This window comes from Rhineura floridana, chromosome 1, assembly GCF_030035675.1.
Source record: "Rhineura floridana isolate rRhiFlo1 chromosome 1, rRhiFlo1.hap2, whole genome shotgun sequence".
Taxonomy (NCBI): Eukaryota; Metazoa; Chordata; class Lepidosauria; order Squamata; family Rhineuridae; genus Rhineura; species Rhineura floridana.
In genome coordinates, this window is record NC_084480.1 from 176,046,599 (window position 1) to 176,067,340 (window position 20,742).

General features: G+C 42.9%; 1 protein-coding gene and 1 long non-coding RNA gene across 7 annotated transcripts in view; one reads left to right on the forward strand and one right to left on the reverse strand.

The window, feature by feature from the left end:
* Window positions 1-20,742, forward strand: part of SORCS2 (sortilin related VPS10 domain containing receptor 2) — a 202,202-nt gene that overhangs the window by 19,520 nt on the left and 161,940 nt on the right. Inside the window, exon 1 of one of the 6 annotated variants that reach the window (XM_061587468.1) lies at window positions 15,162-15,301. The exons of the other annotated variants lie outside the window; for them this stretch is intronic. The gene's annotated coding sequence lies outside the window, so the exon portion shown is untranslated. Of the gene's footprint in view, window positions 1-15,161; window positions 15,302-20,742 lie in introns of those variants that run through there. 6 annotated transcript variants of the gene reach the window in all.
* LOC133388836 (uncharacterized) lies at window positions 4,297-14,980 on the reverse strand. Its single transcript, XR_009763952.1, has 3 exons — window positions 14,566-14,980; window positions 4,841-4,907; window positions 4,297-4,700 (listed from the first exon to the last, which is right to left on the reverse strand). It is a non-coding gene; the product is annotated as an uncharacterized LOC133388836 (long non-coding RNA).

Here is a 20,742-nt window from a genome sequence, read left to right on the forward strand (position 1 = left end):
CAGATCCCCACTGAGCCATGAAGCTCACTAGGTGACCTTGACCAGTAACCTACGTCAGGATTGTTGTGAAGATAAAATGGGAAACCATGTATAGTAGGGCCCCACACATACGGCAGGTTATGTTCCAGGCCTCCGCCAAAAAGCGAAAACCGCCGGAAAGGGGGCCCTACTGTATTCCAGCTGCCGCACTCCAGCTGACAGTGATCAGCTGTAGTGCATGAGCTCCCCATGCTACAGCTGATCACCCCACTGGCGCCTCCGTATTAGTGGATCATCGAAAAGCGGGGCCCTACTATACACCACCTTGAGCTCATATCTGAATTGTGTTTCCCCCCCACCCAACAGCTTTTTGATGTATGTTATAGTAGGGCCCCGCTGCTTGGTGTCCCGCTTTTCAGTGTTCCTCTAATACGGCGCCAGCGGGGCGATCAGCTGGAGTGGGGGCTGGAGCTCCCCGCACTCCAGCTGATCACGCTGGAGGAGGGGAAGATCAGCTGTAGCGTGCTACAACTGATCTTCTCCTCCTGGGGCAGAGTGACTCCTGCACTCCAGCTGATCACGCTGGAGGAGGGGAAGATCAGCTGTACTGTGCTACAACTGATCTTCTCCTCCTGGGGCAGAGTGACTCCTGCACTCCAGCTGATCACGCTGGAGGAGGGGAAGATCAGCTGTAGCGTGCCACAGCTAATCTCCTCTTCTGGTGTGATCAGACTCCCCTGCTTGAGCTGATCGTGCTGGAGGAGGGGAAGATCAGCTGTACTGTGCTACAACTGATCTTCTCCTCCTGGGGCAGAGTGACTCCTGCACTCCAGCTGATCGTGCCGGAGGAGGGGAAGATCAGCTGTACTGTGCTACAACTGATCTTCTCCTCCTGGGGCAGAGTGACTCCTGCACTCCAGCTGATCGTGCCGGAGGAGGGGAAGATCAGCTGTACTGTGCTACAACTGATCTTCTCCTCCTGGGGCAGAGTGACTCCTGCACTCCAGCTGATCGTGCCGGAGGAGGGGAAGATCAGCTGTAGCGTGCTACAGCTGATCTCCTTTTCTGGCGCGATCAGACTCCCGCTCGAGCTGATCGCGCCCGGGGAGGGGAAGATCTGGTCTTCTCCTCCTCTGGTGCGATCAGGGGGTTAGGTTCCAGACCCCCGCGCTACAGCTGATCTGCCTTTTGGTGGTTTTCACTTAACCTGTCGTATGAGTGGGGCCCTACTGTATTAGTATTCCTTACAGATGACACTAAAACTTCAAGAGAACAATTTGCCCAAGACCGTACAGCAAGTTGGTGATAGACTGCTGCACTCTGTTTTATTTATTTATAAAAGTATTTATAGATCAGTCTCTCACAAAACATCAGGGCATTGTACAGCAAAATAAAAACATTTAAAAGCAATATGAAGGCTTAGGTTCCTTAAGGTATGCTGGACCCAAGTTGTTCAGGGCCAAGTATATCAGCTCGAGAGCCTTGAACCTGGCCCGGTAGGTTATGAACAGTCAGCCAGCGCAGATGTTTTAACAGTGATGTCACATGCTGTCAGTCATCTGTTCCCATCAGCAGTCTGGCTGCTGCATTCCACACTAGGCTCAAGGGGAGAGTCACATAGAGTACATTGCAGTAATCCAGTCTCAAGGTTACCAAATGCATAGACAACAGTGGCCAAGTTATCCCAATCCAGATACAGCTGTAGCTGGCGCACCAGACAAACCTGGTAGAAGGCACTCCTAGCCAATGACAAAGAGAGTACCTGCTCCTTTTGAAGGACTGGCCTATCTTCTGGACACGGGAACCACCTACCCAAATAGCCTCTGTCTTCCTAGGATTCAAACTTAGTTTATTGGTCCGCCTCCACTACTGCATTAAGACACTGATCCAGAGCTTGCACAGCCTCTCCTGATTCAGATGTTATGGAAAAGTGGAGCTGCTTATCATCAGCATACTGATGACACCATGCTCCAAAACTCCTAATAACAGTTCCCAGTTGCTTCATATATATGTTGTTGGCATACAGGTTGATCTATATGGTGCAGCTTGATTTCAGTGCACCGTCCATGTGGTCTAGGACTTGTGTTAGAGATCCCGATTGGTTTTAAAACTCAGTTCAGTTTTGTTGGGTCTCCATGGAATTGCTTTTCTATCCTCACAAGTAGAAAAACAGTGCAAACAAATTTTGTCTAAAACTGGCAATCCAGAATAATCACAAAGGTGAGAGAGGTCATTCTGAATGAATAGATCATACCACGACAATCCTTTTCTACTGATTATTTAGCTTTTTAATGTATACCTTTAATATAAAAACGCCTCAGTAATATATACTGTCAATCAGTTAAATGTTTCTTGGTTGATCATGTAATTTAATTTATAGCTAAAAGCTCAGTGGAAGTGAATTCGGAATATTGAAAAGTTCTTTAACTCTTTTCAATTGATTTACAATTCCTGTCTTATTTATTCACTCTTACAACAGACAGTTTTAGGTCATACTTCTGTGGGAATTTTAATCTGGACCCTGTGGGGATCTCTGTTCCAATATTTGTGGAACTCTGTTCCCTTGGGATTTGAAAAGCTCCATCATTATAGGTCTTTAAATGAACATTTAAAGTTTCTTCTTTACAGCTGCCTTTTCATAATTTTACCCAGCAATCCAGTGAGGGGAGAGAGACTATGTGGCAGTAGAACTGCCAAATCCCAACCCTTGCTGGTCTCACCCTAGCCAGGGCAGAAGGGTGGAGTATGCCAGCTCCAGGGCTTGCTTATTCCTGCGGATATATAGAGTCATAATGCCATTATACAAATCTGTAGTGTGACCACATTTGGAGTACAGTGTACAGTTCTAGTTACCTCATCTCAAAAAGGATACTGTACAGTTGGAAAAAGGTTCAGAAAAGGGCAACCACGATGATCACAGGGATGGAGCCATTCCCCTATGAGGAAAGTTTGAAGCATTTGGGACTTTGTAGCTTAGAGAAAAGGTGAGTCAGAGGTGACTGATAAAAGTGTATAAAATTATGCATGGCATGGAAAAAGCAGATAGAGAAAAGTTTTCTCTCTCTCTTATAAAACTAAAACGTGTACATCTATTGAAGCGGAAGGTTGAAAAACTTGGGACAGACAATCGAACTATGGAATTCACTCCCTCAAGAGTAGTGATGGCCACCAACTTGGATGGCTTTGAAAGAGGATTCGATGAATTCATGAAGGATAAGGCTATCAGTGGTTGCTAGCCATGATAGCTATGCTCTGCCTCCATGGTCAAAGGCAGTATGCCTCTGAATACCAGTTGCTGGGAACCAGAGATGGGGAGAGTGCTCTTGTGGTCAGGTCCTGTTTGCAGGCTTCCCATAGGCATCTGGTTGGCCACTGTGGGAACAGGATGCTGGACCAGATGGCCTGATCCAGCAGGCTCTTCTTATGTTTTTAATGATTTCCATAGTTGTAACAAGGAGATCTCCATGGGTGGACCTCCTGCTCTGTCTGCAGATCTCCCTCTTCTCTCCCTCACCTGTGGAGAGAGAGATCCACCAACTCTTACAGTCCCTGAGACTCTCTCCCAGGGACCACAGGATTGTGCCATTAAGGTTTTTGATTGCGTTGCTCTTATTGCAGTACTGCTTTTAGTGATGTCAGTTTTTATTAAGCTGAGTGCTGTTAGTGTGTTGCTGCTATGGGGGGCGGGGGAGTTTGTTTCACGTGTGTGTGCTTTGTGAATTGTATGAGTTTTATGTGAATTTGTTGATATTTTAATGCATTTTACATACTTATGCTTAAGTTTTTAAATATGCTGTAAGTCTGCAGATATTTATGTAACAAGTAAATAATAACAATAACAACAATAATAATAAGGTGTTAATATCCTTTATGGCTGGTGTTTACTTTTACTGTGATTGTGTGTTATTGGTTTTAATTATGATATTTTATATTACATTTGTTTAATTTATATATAATTTATTGTACAATTTGCAAGCCGATATTACTGTAAGAAAGTTTTTCTAACAGGCAGGATACAAAATTATTAAATAAATAATGAGTGTTACTAGGACTAAGCCCGGAAATATTGGAGCAAATAAAAACACATTTCTTTTGAACGTGTGCCAAATGCTTTTGCATCACTCACTGAGAGCCAGTTCACCTGAACAGCCACTGGAAATTGTCTATGTGCGTTGGAATGTATTTCCAAGTTAATATGCATTGGAATGTGCTAGAACAGTCTGAGCGCTATCTGTGGTGATTCTGACAACCTAAGTGTTATATGGTTCCACTTTTTGTAACTGGAGAATTCTCTAGCCTTTGGTTGATGACAATTGTTTGTGCAAGTTTTGTGCTTTGTGTCTGTTCACCATTTTTCATTATCATCACTTTCTTTTCTTTCCCTCTTCTGGGCTTGTAAGTTAATTCTGATAGATTTAGGTGCTAAGTAATGTGGCCCCTTGTGCTTGTCTTATTTCACTTAGTGAAGCATATCCCAGCACTGTGCCATGATAAGAATGTAAGCCTCTTCGTGCAATCCTCCTGTCCTGCTCCAAAATGCTTGTTCCAGCAGAAAGACAAAAAGAGAGAGAGTGTTCTGTGACTGTCTGTTGGCAGGACATTTGTTTTGAGATGGCACTTGTCTTTTCAGTGCAACACTTGCCAGAGCAAGATGGAATTTGACCCTGACAGGGCACCACCTCTGTCACTTCCTGTCGATTCTTCACCCTTTCTACTTCTCTCTGTCCAGCAAATAAAAAACAAAGGTAATATAAAAAACTGTAAGACACAGCTGCAGCTAACTAGATAAAGTGCATAGTTAAGATTACAGCCTGGGAAAATATAAAGGTTTTCATGTGTCATGAAAAGACCGTAAACTCACCACCAGACGAACCCCTCCTTTGTACTACCTCACAGGAAGTCTTTTCTCCAGTCACCATCAGCCTTGCCTGTGAATAATAATAATAATAATAATAAAATTTTATTTCTTGGTCGCCTATCTGTCCGAATTAACGGACACTCTAGGCGACTCACAACAATAATTAAAATACAGTATAATCAAAACACAATCATCGATTTATCCAACATCAAAACATCGATTAAAACATCAAAATTACTACTCCACCCCCAAGTTCCTTGCTAATGCAATGTACAAATTGCAAAAGCAGAAGTTGTGCAAGACAAATTTACTCTTTTACATCAAAGCCAGCAACAGCACATATTGACAAGTAATTGTTCCTGCGAGGACTTTTGGAGCAATCATTATAAGAAAGTAAAGCACAGCTTTTTATCCCAGTGAGGCTGGGTTCCTTAAGACTGCAGTCAGTTACTGAAAGGCAGCATTTCTCCATTGATAGGGATGGAAAGGGGCTAACCCCATTTCTTTGATTTACAGCTTTGACAAAGGTTTTCCTGAAAGCATCATCTTGAGTTCTTTGGAATTATCTCCATCTGGAGTAGATGGCCACCTGTTATGATCTGGAACTTCCCAGGGGCAACTATATATGCCCTGTCTACCATCAATCCTCACCGTTTCTCCAGTTATAAAAGAGGCAGCTGGAGAGAGCAGGAAACACACCAAGGGAGATACCTCCTCAGGAACTCCTAATCTCTTTGCAGGAATCTTTTTGATAAAGCTTTTAAACATTTCTTCACCACCTTTGTAATGTGAAGATGCAGGGACCCAGCGAAAGAACCTTTAAGGCAGATCTTAATGCATAGTGAGGCTCCGGTGAGAAGAGACAGCACTTTAGGTATGTTGTCGTAAGCGATCTGGCTCTCCAGCTGTCAATTCCAGCACTTTGATATGTGCCCAGAAAGGGATCAAGAGCTAATGTAGTTGTTTTAAAACTAGGGTGATAAATTCCAGTCACCTGCTTACTCCAGCTACTGCAGTTTGAACTAACTGTATTTTCCAAAGCGTCTTCAAAGGCAACTCCGCTTAAAAAGCATTATTATAACGTAGAGGGGATGTCACAGAGCATGGATCACTGAGAGCAGAATACAGTATCTTTGTCCAGGAGGGGCTTGACCTGGTGCACCAGCTGTAACTGATAAAAGGAGCTTTATGTCATGGAAGCCACTTGGGCCTCCAAACACAGAGGCTGATTTAAGAGTACTTCAGACTGTAGAGTTGATCTTTTAGAACAGGGGTGGGGAATTGTTGGCCCTCCAGATGTTGTTGGACTGTAACTCCCGTCGGCCTCAGCTAGCATGGCCAATGTCAAGACTGATGGGAGTTGTAATCCAGCAACCTCTGGAGGGCCGCAGGTTCCTTACCCCTGCTCTAGATGGAATACAACCCCAACTCAGACAGATTAAACGCCACCTTCCAGAGTAGACAAACCAACACTGCCTCTGTCTTACCTGCATTGAACATTGGTTTGTTGATCCTCATCCAGTCCATTATGATTGTGTGTAGACAATGCAGACATGACAAGGTTTGTGTCAAAGTACAGATGTATGCTTTTGAAAGCATTTGTAGTATCTGCCCACTTCTGCAATTTTATCCGCACGGCAGGGCACCAGCAAATATTGTGGTGGTTTGATTCCAAAATTCCTTTGATGAAATTATATAGATACTACCAAAATTCCTGGTACGATGATAGGGGGTGGTAGAGGGAAGTCATGTATATTGTGGCAGCCCCTGAAGGGGACAAAAAGTCTTTCTGTATGCTATGGACGGTGAGGCTCCTGTGTCCAGTGTCAAGGGCAGATTTTGGGCTACTGCTACCACTTCTGCCACACTTTTCTTTTTGCCATACACGTAAATGAAAGCTATCCACCTACATGCGAGAAAATTAAGGAATTGTTGGTATAGGAACTTAACTACCTGAGCTGTAGAGGTGGAGGAGAAATTTGATTCAGTTTGCGTTTAAAGGCAGCTTTACCTAATTTGCACTTTCCGAAACGATACGCAGACTGGAACACAGCCATCCTTCAAAATTTGCATTTGTCCAGACAAGTAGTGTGTATACTAGGGCAGTGGTTCCCATCCTGGGGGCCGCGAAGTAATCCAGAGGGGGCCACAAACAGTAAAGAAATGAATTATTTATTAATTTTTTTTTAAAAGTCTTCACTCCCTCGACACTGTCTGTTTCCCACTGCCGCTGCAGATGACGCCTCCCCCTTGCTCCAAACGAGAGGGGAGGCCTTTTGCTGAAGCGCCAGAGCGTCTTTCAGGCGCACTAAGGGCAGGCATCTGCCTGTAAAATACATGGCAGATGCCAAAGGAGGCTGAGGGTGGAGCCACCAGGAAGAAGAGGGGATTGCTATCACTGATTCCTGTCTCCTTGTACTGCCGCTACTGGCATAGCCCTTACTCAGAATGAGAGGAGAGGGATTTTTGTGAAGCAAAAAGAAGCAAGCCTGCAAAGAAAGGCTGCTTTCCCTCTTCCTTCCTGGCAGCCAGCCTGCCTCCCTGGGGGGAGGGGGTCACAAAAAATTTTCAGCTTATAAAGGGGAACCACTGTACTAGGGTATACACATTCAATGCATATAGTAGTAAAAATAACATACACAAATTCATTGTTTAGGGAAAATGGCTTTGTAAAAATGTGTGCATTTGGCAAAATTGCATGCAAACGTGTGTACATTAGGATAAAGTTGCATTAAAATGCAGATGAATTTTCATGAGGACCTTTTAAAACAAAATGTTGCAAACTGATGTGGAGAACTGAACTTAAGATTGGAAAAACGAGAAACTGAGAGAAATTAAAATTGATATATTCACCCATCCCTACTGAACTCTACTCGTTGTGACAGCTGGTCTACTTGCCCTGCAGAATTCAATAGAACCATCAACTCATATGAGAGTAAATAATGCAATGGAGACATAACTGGCATGCCAGATTTGCTGTTTGCCCCTGGGACTAGTGACTTAACATTGGAAGGAGGGGGCAGCTTTACCACCGCTTCAGTGTATCTGTTACAGGGCATGTACCAGGTGCTTCAGGGGACAATTCACAGGGGGATATACCCAAAGCAAAAGGCAAACTGAATCCTTTTGTTTGCATTATAGAGCAGTGGGACTCCAGTGTGTAGGGGCCAAAGACCTTTTGTGTGGTACTCCATAGAGAAAAAATGGGAGGGATAGCAACAAAAATATTGGGGGGGGGTAGTTCTGCCACTCCATCCCTGGGCACGTGCACCAAACAAAAAGTTTCTGGGAGGAAAGGCAAACATTTCACTTTGGTTAAAAGCTGCCCTGGTTGCTTCCACCGTGGCTGGGGAGGGTTGCCAGATCTGGGCTTCTCTAGTCACACATCCTGCCTCTCTCCCTTCCTTTTTCCTCCTCCATTCAGCCTCCTTCCAGCTGTTTCTCTCTGCCTCCCCCCTCTGCCTGTATTCTTGAAACGGAAGGCCCTACTCTCCTTTCCCCACCACTTTGATGAGATGTCCTCCCAGCTGCCATCAGCTGCTCTGTCTGCCTTCTTAATTGCAGTGCCGTCCAGCCACCACAGGAGAAGCACATTTTGTTTGCCAGCAAGGGGGCTGGCTTAAAGACAACTTTTCCCCTGTGTTCCTTTTGCCAGGATGGAGCTGGCAGCATTATGTGAGCAGAGCCGGCTGCAGTGTCCCTGAGACCACTGCTTTCCTCCCCCCCCATGTAAGTGAATGGATGCTGTTCACTTTATTGGGGGGAAAATGATCAGCTTCTGTCAGGAATATGGGGAAAATAAAAACTCCCCCCTGCCCATGTAGGCAGTGGACAGGTTCTGCTCTCATTCACATGGCATCCCCGAAAGCAGTGGTTTTACTTTCTGTTATAGGAATGAAATGGCTCCCTTCAGTTTTATGGCAGATAGTTGCAGGCTACATTAGGCTGAATCCTTGTTCTCTGGCTCTTTCGGTATCTTTGCCACTCCTGAGAGGCAGGAGTCTCTGCCTTCCTTGATCCTGTCCCTGCCATCCACAAGAGGAACTCTCAGACAATGAATGCTGCTGGCACTGCTGAGGAAAGGGAGGCCAGGCGGGACAACATGGCTTCACCAGGGCAAGGCTGTCCTTTCTTGCTCATGTCAGCCATGGCAACAGCCCTCAGAGAGAGCTGGCCTGACTCTGTACTGCAGAGAAAGGGAGGGAGGCTAGTTGTGTCTTTTAGGAAGCAGCCACAGGTCCGCAGAACCTGCTGTCACCTCCCCCCCCGACTATCTGCATAGTGTTCTGCTTTCAGTGTTTAATTTGCCTAAAGAAGAAAAAGGAATAACTTTTTTTTAACACATAAAGACAATATTGAAAGATATTTGGTGGTTGGGAGACTCTCCTGGCTGTCAGAAAAACATCAAATCATATACTTTAAAAGTTATAATTTCATTATATTCCCCAAAATTCAAGGGTGCTTCAAGTATACAACAATTTCCATGGTAGTTTCTAAAGTGCCAATGTGATTTTAAAAAGAAAGTGTTCTCAGGCTCTCAGTAGATGGCAGAATTTATGTTAGGCCTATTCAGGGTGGTACCATGGTGATAAACTGGTGTTGGAGGCTTAGAGGAAACAAAATGTCAGTGTTCTGTTAAGCTTCCATGGATTTAGCCGGCTGCAACTAAATGCTATGGTAATAAGCAAATTTAAAATGCCAGAGATTAAAAGCAACAACATTGTCTATGTGAGGACCAAAGGCACATTGTTAAGGATGGGGCTAACTCCATGTATGTGGTTTAAAAAGTAACACTAACATAAAATTATATTTTACTAGCAAGATGCCTGCCAAGTTCTATTGAAATATGGTTATAATGATAAACCATACCTGAATGGGCTCCCAGTCCCTCATTTTAGGGAATTAGCCTTTTCCTCCCTTTGACTTGCTCTTTCTTCTTGGAACCCTATCTTGTACCTCATTTTGCCAGTCAACTAAGTATTGGAAGATCTGTGAGCACATTAAATCAAGGCTTTCATAATTTCGATTTGGTACTTAATGGGGTGAGATTACCCCTAAAGGACCAGGTCCGCAGCCTAGGGGTCATTTTGGACTCCCAGCTGTCTATGGAGGCTCAGGTTGCGGCAGTGAGCGGGGCAGCTTGGTACCAATTACATCTAGTACAGAGGCTGCGACCCTACCTTCCTATTCATCTGCTCCCACGGGTGATACATGCCCTGGTCTCCTCTCGACTAGACTACTGTAATGCGCTCTACATGGGGTTACCCTTGAAGACGGTCCGGAAACTGCAGCTGGTACAGAATGCGGCGGCACGCTTGATAAAGCAGAGCCGTCGCCGGGATCATGTCACCCCAGTGTTGATAGAGCTACACTGGTTGCCAGTTGTATACCGGGCCCAATTCAAGGTGTTGGTACTAACCTTTAAAACCCTATACGGTTTCGGCCCAGTTTATCTGAAGGAACGCCTCCAGTATCACCAAATATGCCGCCAAACAAGATCAGCCTCACAAGACCTTCTCTCGGTCCCACCGGTGAAAACAGCTAGGCTGGTGCAGACCAGAGAGAGGGCGTTTTCGATCGTGGCCCCTACCCTCTGGAACTTGCTTCTGTTTGACCTCCGACATGCCTCCTCCCTGATGGCTTTTCGCCGAGCCTTAAAGACCTGGCTATTCAGGCAGGCCTATGGGATTTCTGGGGCGGGTTAGGTTTTTATACTGTATTAATTGAAGGATGGTTTTAGATGAATTGATGTTAATATTGTGATTGGTGATTGTATATGTTTTATATTGTACTTTATATTGTTGTACGTCGCCCAGAGTGTCTGTTAATTCAGACAGATGGGCGACTAACAAATAAAATTTTATTATTATTATATGTTTTAGCAGAAAGTTTTTTTAAAAAAAAGTATTGTCATGGGAAAAAATGGTATATCATGGAAATAAACTTTACTGAAACTGCAATGTACATCCTTTAACTATTGTAGATATGGGGTTGAATCCAAAGCTTCTGTGCTCATGTTCCACATGCCTCATTTACAGAAAGTTCTCCCCCAGAACACCCAGATGGTATGTGTGGAATGTGTGCACCCCTCCCTCGCTATCTTATTGCCATAGAAATACCATATTTTCTATTTGGGGAAGAGGTAGAAAAATGTAGAGAATTAAATGGTATTAATTGTGTGAGAAAGAATTTATGCCCCCAATCCAAACCAATTATTTTTCTTGACACATGTATTTTAAGAGTTGGAGGTATTTAAGGAAGGTGCAACCATTTTGGGAGGGAGGGTATCTGAATTTGGTACCAAATCCATGCCTGGGTAAAACTGGAAAGAAAACAGAGGAATTTTATCTTCTTGGGGATAAACTTAGGGATCTTTTTTCTAAACATGATATTTTAGATGGTTGGTGATTAGACCATGCAGCTATGAACAGGGGAAATGCAAACTCTATATGTATTTATTTATATCTTTAGTGCCAGTGAGAAATAACAAACAGACTGTTGGAGATACAATTGGAAAGAGGAAGAAAGTTCTGGCTAGTATGCTGGGTATCATCAGTGAACATGCAATCCTACAGCGATGTTGGTGCTGGAATTCTGTGGAAGGCCTCCCTGTTAACATCAGTTTGAGAGGAAGGGGAGGTGGATTTTCCAGGTGTCCCCCTCCCCCATTTAGCCTTTTTAAAAAACATCTCTGATTGACACTAATGGGAGAGAAAATAATGGCCAGCTCCAGGGCAAGCATACCTTTTTTCAGCCTGACAGTGTGTTGGGTGAGAGGGGCTTTAGTTTTGGTGGATCCAACACACCCCTGGAATGCCCCACACTGGGGTGGCCTCTGAGCACAGACCTCCCTCCTGGGAGCTCCTTATTTATTTAAAAGTATTTATATGCTTATATATCATCATACATAATATTTATCCAAATTTGTTTTACAGTGTTATTTATAATAAAACAATAATAAACTACAATAAATTATTTAAAGGTAATGAAAAAAACCATAATTGGCACAATAAACACAAAAATATCAATTAAACAAAGTGAAAACTTCAGTTCCAGTGTTTTAAAATATAGGAGCTTTCCCAAACTACTTAAAAGCAAACCAATTAAAATGTATAAGAGCATAAAATATCTTCCTCTGACACCTGACAGACAATAAAATGGATGCATCTTTGGGAAGAGAGTTCCGCAGCTGGGGTGCCACAAATGAGCAAACATACTCTGTTGCCACCCATTTGTTTGTTAAAACTAAAACACTATTCCAAATGCCTAATGCTAGAGAGCCAGCACTTGCTTGATGGCATTTTGTTGTACTAATATACTGTAGTAATAAAGTATGCAATACAAAATGAAAATCTGTGAGCAGTTGTTTCATAGCATCAAGCATGCTATACTGTGGCAAATTGTTGCTGTATACATTGAATGAAACAGAACAATTGTGACAGAATTCTTACAAAGTTCATAGCATGGTCAGGCCACATATGTCAGCATCCAACAACAGCCACATTCTATGAGAAACTGACTAACCAGGAAACTGTTCCACAAGTATGAAAATTGATTTGTAAAAACTTCAAGTTACCAGCTTGAAACAGAGAATGCAAACAACCAGCCAACATGTATTATATTCCCCACAGCACTTCCAAAATATCAAAATCTTCATAGAAAATAATCCTATCAAACATATTATAATTTTTCCCCGCACAATTTTTAAAGAATTTTTGTTGTAATTTTAACTTGACAGAAAACATTACATAACATAAGCATATGTGATCCCTGCTACTCATTATATGCATAAAAGAGGACTGAAATACAATGAAAGTATAAAAAGGAATGAATAGATTAACAAAAAGAGGAATAGAAAAAAAAGGGGGGGCTGGAAATTTGATAGACTTCAAAATAATACAGTACACGGTTATCGTAACACAATCAGCAGCATCCATTTGAGACATTTCATATACTAAGTTTCAACAAAATTTCCATAAACATGGTAAACAGTGACACTGGGAATAGGTTATAAGATGGAGTGTTTTAAGAGGGTAAGGGTCAGAATTTCATAATACCAAGAGAGTATTTATTCAATAACATCCCTCCACAATGAATCAGGTGCAGAGGGAGGACACTAGTCATGTTCTTTTGTTGCAATAAAATGAATAAACTTAATTTTTAAAATAAGAAACATCCTTTTTTGAGGGGTCACTGATGACATAGCACTCTAAAATACTGCATGACCCCACTCAGCAGTTTCATGTAGGTGGTAAACACCATGGGGGACAAAACTGACTCCTGCAGGACCCCCTACTAGAAAACCTACGGAACAGAACAGGGCTCCCCACTTACACCCTGGGATAAGTCTAAAACTCATCAGGAGGTGATATGATCATGACATAGGCTCTGTTTTAATGTCTCCCACCTTCAGATCATCCTTTCCCTGCCTAACTGAGAAAATCAAATTCACAGCATGCCCTGCTACATGTGTTGGCCCAGTGACATGTTGGGACAGGCCCAAGGTTGTCATGGAGACCATGAAGTCCTGAGCCACCCCAGACAGAGTGGCCTCAACATGAATGTTGATATCTCCCAAGACTGACAGTCTTAGGGTCCTCAACACTATCTCTGAGACCACATCAGTCAGCTCAAGTGGGGAGTTTGTTGGGCAGCAGGATGAACAGTAAACCAACAGAATCCCCAGTCTGTCCCGCTGGCCTAATGCAAGGAGAAAACCAGATTGGTACTCAGATGTATAGGGAACCTGGAGAGTATGATGGTATCCGTATAGACAACAGCACCCTCCTCACCAGCCCTCAAGCCTACCCTGGTGCTGAACCAAGTATCTGGGTGGGCACAATTGGGAGAGGCCAACCTCACCCTGCTCCTCCACCCACATCTCAGTTATACATGCCAGGACACCATCCTAATTCTTGACTAGGAATGTGCTAGAATTCTACCCAATTTGGATTTGGTACTGAATTTTCCATTAATTCCCTTATCCTCTATTGTTGTGGATCAGATTTTTACACAGAAAGTTTCCATCGCTTTTTGAAAACTGATTTCAAAATATCAGTATTAAGAATGATTTCTATAAGTATTTATCATAAATTTCATTTATCAACATTTCCTTTTAGAATATTAGTATTTCCTTCCAAAATAACAATATTTCATTTTATGTTATCAAAATTTCCTTTAAAATATCAATATATCAATTTTTTTTGAAAGGGAAAAAACGGATCAGTAAAAGCAGTGGCTAATGGACAAAGAACAAACTTGAACTGATACTGGTGTGTTAGGTCGACAGAACACTTTCAAACTGGCACCGGCCGATGGATCTCATCCCTGTTCTTGATTAAATCATAGATGAGGGATATGTTGTTATGTACCGACCTGGCATTTACAGGCAGCATCTGGAGACCCAAGGACAAGCTGGCACAGCCGCCACCAAACCCTAGGCTGGAAAAAGGGTCAGAATAGCACAGGCTATAACTGTCTGTCATGGTCCAGACTTCAGCTCTCTGGATTGAGTCCCCCCCATCCAGCTCACCTCGATTCAGTGCCATATTTTCCCTTACCCAAGATCACTGGAATTGGGCTCCCCCTGCTGCCCCAAAGTACTCCAAAGTTCACTCTCCCAGGTACATGATAAATAGCAACTACTGGCTGCCTCAGAAAAAATAACTCCCTGCCTCCAATGATTAAAATAAAACACAAACAACCCCATCCCAAATCAGTTGTATTACCCTGGGAGTTTTATCCTCCACTCCCCACCCAGATGTCTTGGACTCAAGGCCAGCTGCTGCAATAAAGTGGAGGGGGGGAGGGTCTTCCTCCAGAGATGGTCTGGCGGCAATTCTCTTCATATAGGAAGGGCAGTAGCAAATGACAAAAAAGTTGACCCGCTGTGCAGATGTTCTGGCTGCTGCACCTCTCCTGCCACAGCTGAGGGTCTCTATCTTTCAACCTATTCTGTTGACATCAAATACATCAGTCAGTGTCATGCCCCCCTCAGAGGACTCATCCGAGGAAGACGTGTAATGGGAGACCACAGACCCAGGAGAGGGGACAAGCAGGGAGACAGCCCAGGACCCTTCGCCAGACTAGGGGCAAGCCCCTGAGGGAGACCGCCTCTCAGAGTCAGGAAGTGACCAGGAGGCTGCCCCTTCCCCAGCAGAGAGAAGACGCCAACAGGTGTTGCAGCAACGAAGGCAATCGGCTCGATTAAGGAGCAAGAGAGCTCGCAAGAACACAGGCTGATTGTAAGCACCTGGCCCAGAACGCAGAGTATAAAAGACTGGAAGGAAAGGGAGACTCCCTGCTAGAGTCAATGTCAAGCCTTGCCGCAGACATTACTCCAGCTCTCCTGTTGACCGGTACGCTTGGACCCTGCCCTGCCTGATCGGAGTCTCTAGGTTTATGGACATTTGGACTACCTTAAGGACTTGACTCTCTGTATTCCCCTTCGGCACCTCCCAAATGGTAACACACTGCCTGGCAGATTTATGGTCTGGCCTGCGGCTGGTATCTGTTAATTAGCCGCTCGCCTCTGTGAACCCCCCGCGTTTGACAGTTAATGTTCTAATTCCAACTGTCTATCAACCTAGATTTTGCTTACAATAAATCCAGCAGTGCATAGCAGTTTTGTAGATTGAATAACTTTTTCATGAAGAAAGTACTATCATTCAGGAGTGGTTGCGCTGTTATTGTTGTGAGCCAGCTTTTGCCAGGTTATCTCTTCCTGAAAATCTATTCTGTGGCCTGCTGGTTTGTACTTCCTGTGGAATCCATTGTTACCATCTGGACGCATCCTAGCTTTCCTGAAGCTTTCTTTACAACTCTGAGGACTGAGGAAAACTCCATATGGGACCATGTATCTTTCAGTATTCCTCTCAGATATGTGTGGCTATGTTTTTGTCCTTTCAACAGGACTTCTTGCAACATTGATTGATTGCCCATATAGATGCAATATTTTGTAATTGGGAAAATGTGATACCCCTGAATGCGGCTGTACAAGTTTCACAGATATGTAATTTGTAATGTACATGTAATTTGTAATGTACAGTCACAAGTGATAAACAGCATAATTTCCACCATGTCTTTACCCTTTAGTGAATGTTAAACACATTTAGTGAATATTTAAAATCATTACAATCCTTCTTATAATAGCCTTGCCTAATTATTTTAAAGTGGCACCATGGTAACTCCTCTCCCTCCTTATTTGGTGAACTATTCAGGGAAATTTTTCATTCTTTGGAAAATGTCCGCTTCATCCCTAGTGTACAACATATCTAGCCAGATGTTTTCCAAAGGGAGGCCAAGAGAAGTATGACACATCCTCTGCAGCCAAGCTGCCTCCTCCACAACAAGACCCTCTTCTTCCCACTCCCGCCCTGTGCATTATGTTAAGACAAAATATTGGTTTTTTGTGGCGTTTTTTACAAGTATCATATAAATGGTCAAATGCAGTTGGGGCCAATTTGCCGGTGTAGAAAAAAAATTAGTTCAGTAACAAGAAGCACCTTCTATGAGCAGTTGTGTTGCTTCTTCTTTTAGAGGAAGAGAAAGCTTCCACACATTGGTCAGGTGCTTTGGTACTAGGGCAGGCAGGTATAGGCCAGGAAGAAAAGGCTACTAAGAAAAAGATTCTCAAATATTTCCCACTCTCCTCTCCAATTGCTTTGGAAAGTTCTTCACTAGCTTTCCAAGCTGGTTTAGGAAGTCAGAGGGGAGCAAAGTTGCTCCATTAACTCTCCCTTCTGATTATTATCCTTCTTACTAGTGGTAACCTATTAACAACATATATACATAACCATATACCCTTCACAACATTCAGTCATACGCACTTGATCATATATACGAGATCTGAATTAAAACAGGGCCAGGAAGAGCCTGCAGTTACTTGCGTTATTAATTCAAGCAAGAAATTGCTACATCTCTGCACATATAGGAATAACCTATGGAAGTTATCTAATGGCTTTACGTTGTAATATGAGAAGCAGCCCATAGATTATAACTATTTCTGTGCCTGTCAAAAGATTACATTGTCCCATAGCCCCCCTTCTCCAGCAATGGAAACCTGAGGGCAGCATTCTTGCATGCATTTTATTACTTAATAGAGGATGTAGATCTTCAGGCACAGACAGTTGTGCTATTGTGCTTAATTTGCCTGGAAAAAGTTTATGTTGAGACTGAGGAACTGAGACTACTGGTTTTTTTCTCCTGAAGAAGAGTGGTGTTAACATTTTAAAAATAAGAATAGATGTACTACAGTGCATGATTGACCGGTTGATGAATCTAATGCAAGAATTCAGAAGGGTATCCATTTAATTATGTTGAGGGCTAGCTCCAGGTTTTTGTGGGCCCTAGGTCAACAGAATATCTTTGGGTCCCGTTTGCCACTGTCCCTTCTGCTCCTTACCACACCCTTCTTTCTGTGACCCTTCCCTATGAGCCCCACTCATTCTGTTCCAAAGGGCAGCTCTCACTTCTGTTGAGACGGACATTTAAAAATGATTTCTCAGTGTGTAAGCTAGGAAATGAGCTACCACCAGACAGTGTAATGACTCACGCTACATTTTACATCTCTATGGAATTCTTCATTTTCCTTTGTTCCCTTGGTCCTTCTGCCACATTCCCTTTTGAGGGCTACTTTTACACTCCCCCGTCTGTCAAGCACCCAGCCTCGCTCAGAAGGGGAGCCTCATGTCTTCTGGGGGAAAGAGGCGCAGATGCTGCACAGCAGCCTCTACCAAGCTGCACTCCTCTTGCCTCTTCTTATTCTCTCCTAGCTGGTCTCCCTTGCAGTTGATGAATAGCACTTTGAAGCCTCCCGGGCTGCTGCCTCCCCAGCCAACTCATCCTGAGCTTCCTGCTGATGCTCAGCTTTCCAGCAGCCACAGATGATGTCAGCAGTGGAAGATTGTGCTGGGAAGGGGAGGGGGCACTTGACACATGCAGGAGGACTGCTTGCAGGTTAGAAATGGTGGTTGGCCTGCAATGGGCAGCAGTAGGCCCTCTTGAGAGAATGAGTCCTTGGCAGCTGTCCCACAGTGCCAGCTCCTCATGCTGGCCCTGAATGTATGCCTCTGTATCTGAATAGAATGACAGTATTTAATAGCATGCTTTTAAAGAACTTAAGGGAACAGAGAGCTGCAATTGGGGGCAGGGAGGAAGAGTGGGTGCTTATCCTTTTATTTGACTGCTGTGTCTCCACTCAAAACTGCCTTCCAAACTGCTTTGTCCTTGTGGAATTGCAGACACATGTTTTCAAGGGCATGGACCCTTCTCTTTGCTGCTTCCCCATTTCATATGTTCCCCAAAGAAAAACAGCTGTTCAGCTTTCATTATATGCATATGTGTGTAGCATGGATTTCCACCCTGAGACATTACAACAAGATATAGATAGAATTTTCTGAGGATTTGAACCTCAGTTAAAATATGGCCATTTCTCACCTACCTAAACTCTTTCAATGACTTACCTTTCTTTACAACAGAGGTGGGGAACGTTTTTGGCTCCAAGGGCCAGATCCTTATCAGGACATGTGTTAATCCGGATGGAAGAAACAAGGCTGCATTTTGCAGGCTTTCTTCGGCTGTGTGTACCTGGCATGCAACCAGACTAAGCAGGATTTCACTCCTGCTCATCAGCTGTGCAACAGGGGTTAAATCCTGCTGTATTGGCAGAGTGTGCCTGTTCCCTGCTGGGAACAGGCACCTGTAGCCAATGCAGAATTGAACCCTGTCCTCCCAACCATCAGCGGACATCCTAAGTGACACCAGCTGATTGACAGGTGGGCATGGTTTAGGGAAAATGGCCTTTCATACCAAATTGGACCTCCTGGTGGACCATGATTGTCCCACAGGTTGGAGATTCCCCATCCCTGTTTTACAAGCAGTGAATTAAATAAGCTCAACCAAGAGCTTAGTTGAGGAGTATAGAAATGTTAGTCATGTTCCATGGCTATGAACTATGCCAGAACATATGTGATTTTAATGGAATCTGGTACCGTTCCATTCCAGTGCCCTAGTCTTCCAGAAGACCTTATTACATAAGTGTAGAGGTCTTTCCACACTTACTAGATGTGATGACATTGTCACAGTAGGCCTTTGTGCATGTGCTGTGAGTTCTATTGCTGTATAATAGAAGTCTAGTAGTTGCTGCAGTCCCTTAAAGCCTGCTGGATTTTAGTGAACACAAAGGCAGGAAGAGATTTGTCTTAGAAATGGATGATTTGCTGGAGATTATATGAAAATTTTGGCCTTTTCTGGAAGAAAGATGGTCCCATTTATCTCTTTGATTACAGGTATTCATATGTAATCACATTCAAAATAGCCATCTATGGTTGCAGAGCCTATTTTTACTGACTACCTCCTCGTAAGTCTCAGTGAGAACTTTGGGTAGAAGTTGGTGTTGGAGACATCAACATATAATTCTGACTTTTGGTTTTCTCTTTCTTAACCAAAATGGTTTGGATATAGGAAGTTGAGTACGAAACAACTTCCATCAATTGGCTTTCTGGTACATTAGTAGGAAGAGGAGCAATGGCCTTTATCTTTCAGCAGCTGCACCTGGCTCCCAAGGCCATGTGTGTATGAGCCAGAGAAGAAGTGAATGAGCCAGAGAAGAAGTGATGAAAAGGGGCAGGCAGTGCAGTAATTCTAGTACGAGATGTCTTTATAACAAACTATCTTTAATGAAGAAAAAAGATAAACAAAAACTAAGCAACGTTGCTTTTATTTTCACAAGGTAGTTTAATATTCTGGGTAGCTTTAAATACAAAAAACAAAATACCATTATAGTACCTGTGCATTGCATGTTGAAAAAATCATTGTTGGCACCTTTTCCACTATATGTATATTTGAAGGAGCCTTATCTCTCAACACTAATGTTCATAGTGATGCTCTTTTAATGAGGTTGAATGGTGATGTCTATGCAAATGTGTGAATCTGAGTTCCTTTGCCTGCACCTGTGAAAGGGGGGGGATAGTAGGAGTATATGGAAGATGTCAAGGAGGAATTTTATAAATATTATAATGAATTGTATGGGATGCAGCAACCACACATAAGATTCTAGGGGGAATTACATCTACCTGTTTTTTCACAAGTAGATAATCAGGAATTGAATAAGCCTATAAAAGTTGAAGAAATCATAAAAAACATAAAAAGACCTAAAAGTAATAAAAGGGTACAAATCTATCAAGTATTTAAAGAGGAATTGGCACCAATAACGAGAGAATTGTATAACAATTGCTTTAAGCAGTGGAGGTATTCCACAAAGTTGGAATCAAGCAAAAATAGTATTTCTAAAAAATTGGGGGGGGGGGATCCAGCAAGTATAGATTCTTAGATCTATCTCTTAGTTAAATTGCTATTATAAAATATTGGCAGGAATCTTAGCAAAGAGATTAACTGAAATAATTAAAAGATATATCAAATCAAATCAGATCAGACTGGCTTTATAAAAGGAAGGCAATTAAATCCCAATATCAGGAAGGCAATAAATATAAATAAAGCCTAGATAAATAAAATCCTTACTGTGCTGTTATTTATAGATGCCACTAAAGATTTTGATAGGGTAGAATGGTCCTATTCATTTGAAATAAAGAAAGCATTTAATAGTTCTTCACAGTTTATATGACAGGTAAATGCTATTTATTTGACATCAACAGCAAAAAGATTAATAGACAGACAAGTGATAAAAGAATTAGGTTTAAGGAGAGGTGCGAGAAAAGGGTGACCACTGCACCTTTATTATCTCCGTATGCAATTGGACCATTAGCCTGGGTGATAAGAGGAGTCCCACAAACACAGGGGATAAAAAAAAAAGACTGGGCAAATTATGATAACGTTATATGCAGACAATATCATGTTATCAATGGAATTTCTGGGTAATATGTAAATAAACAAAATATGGAACAGTG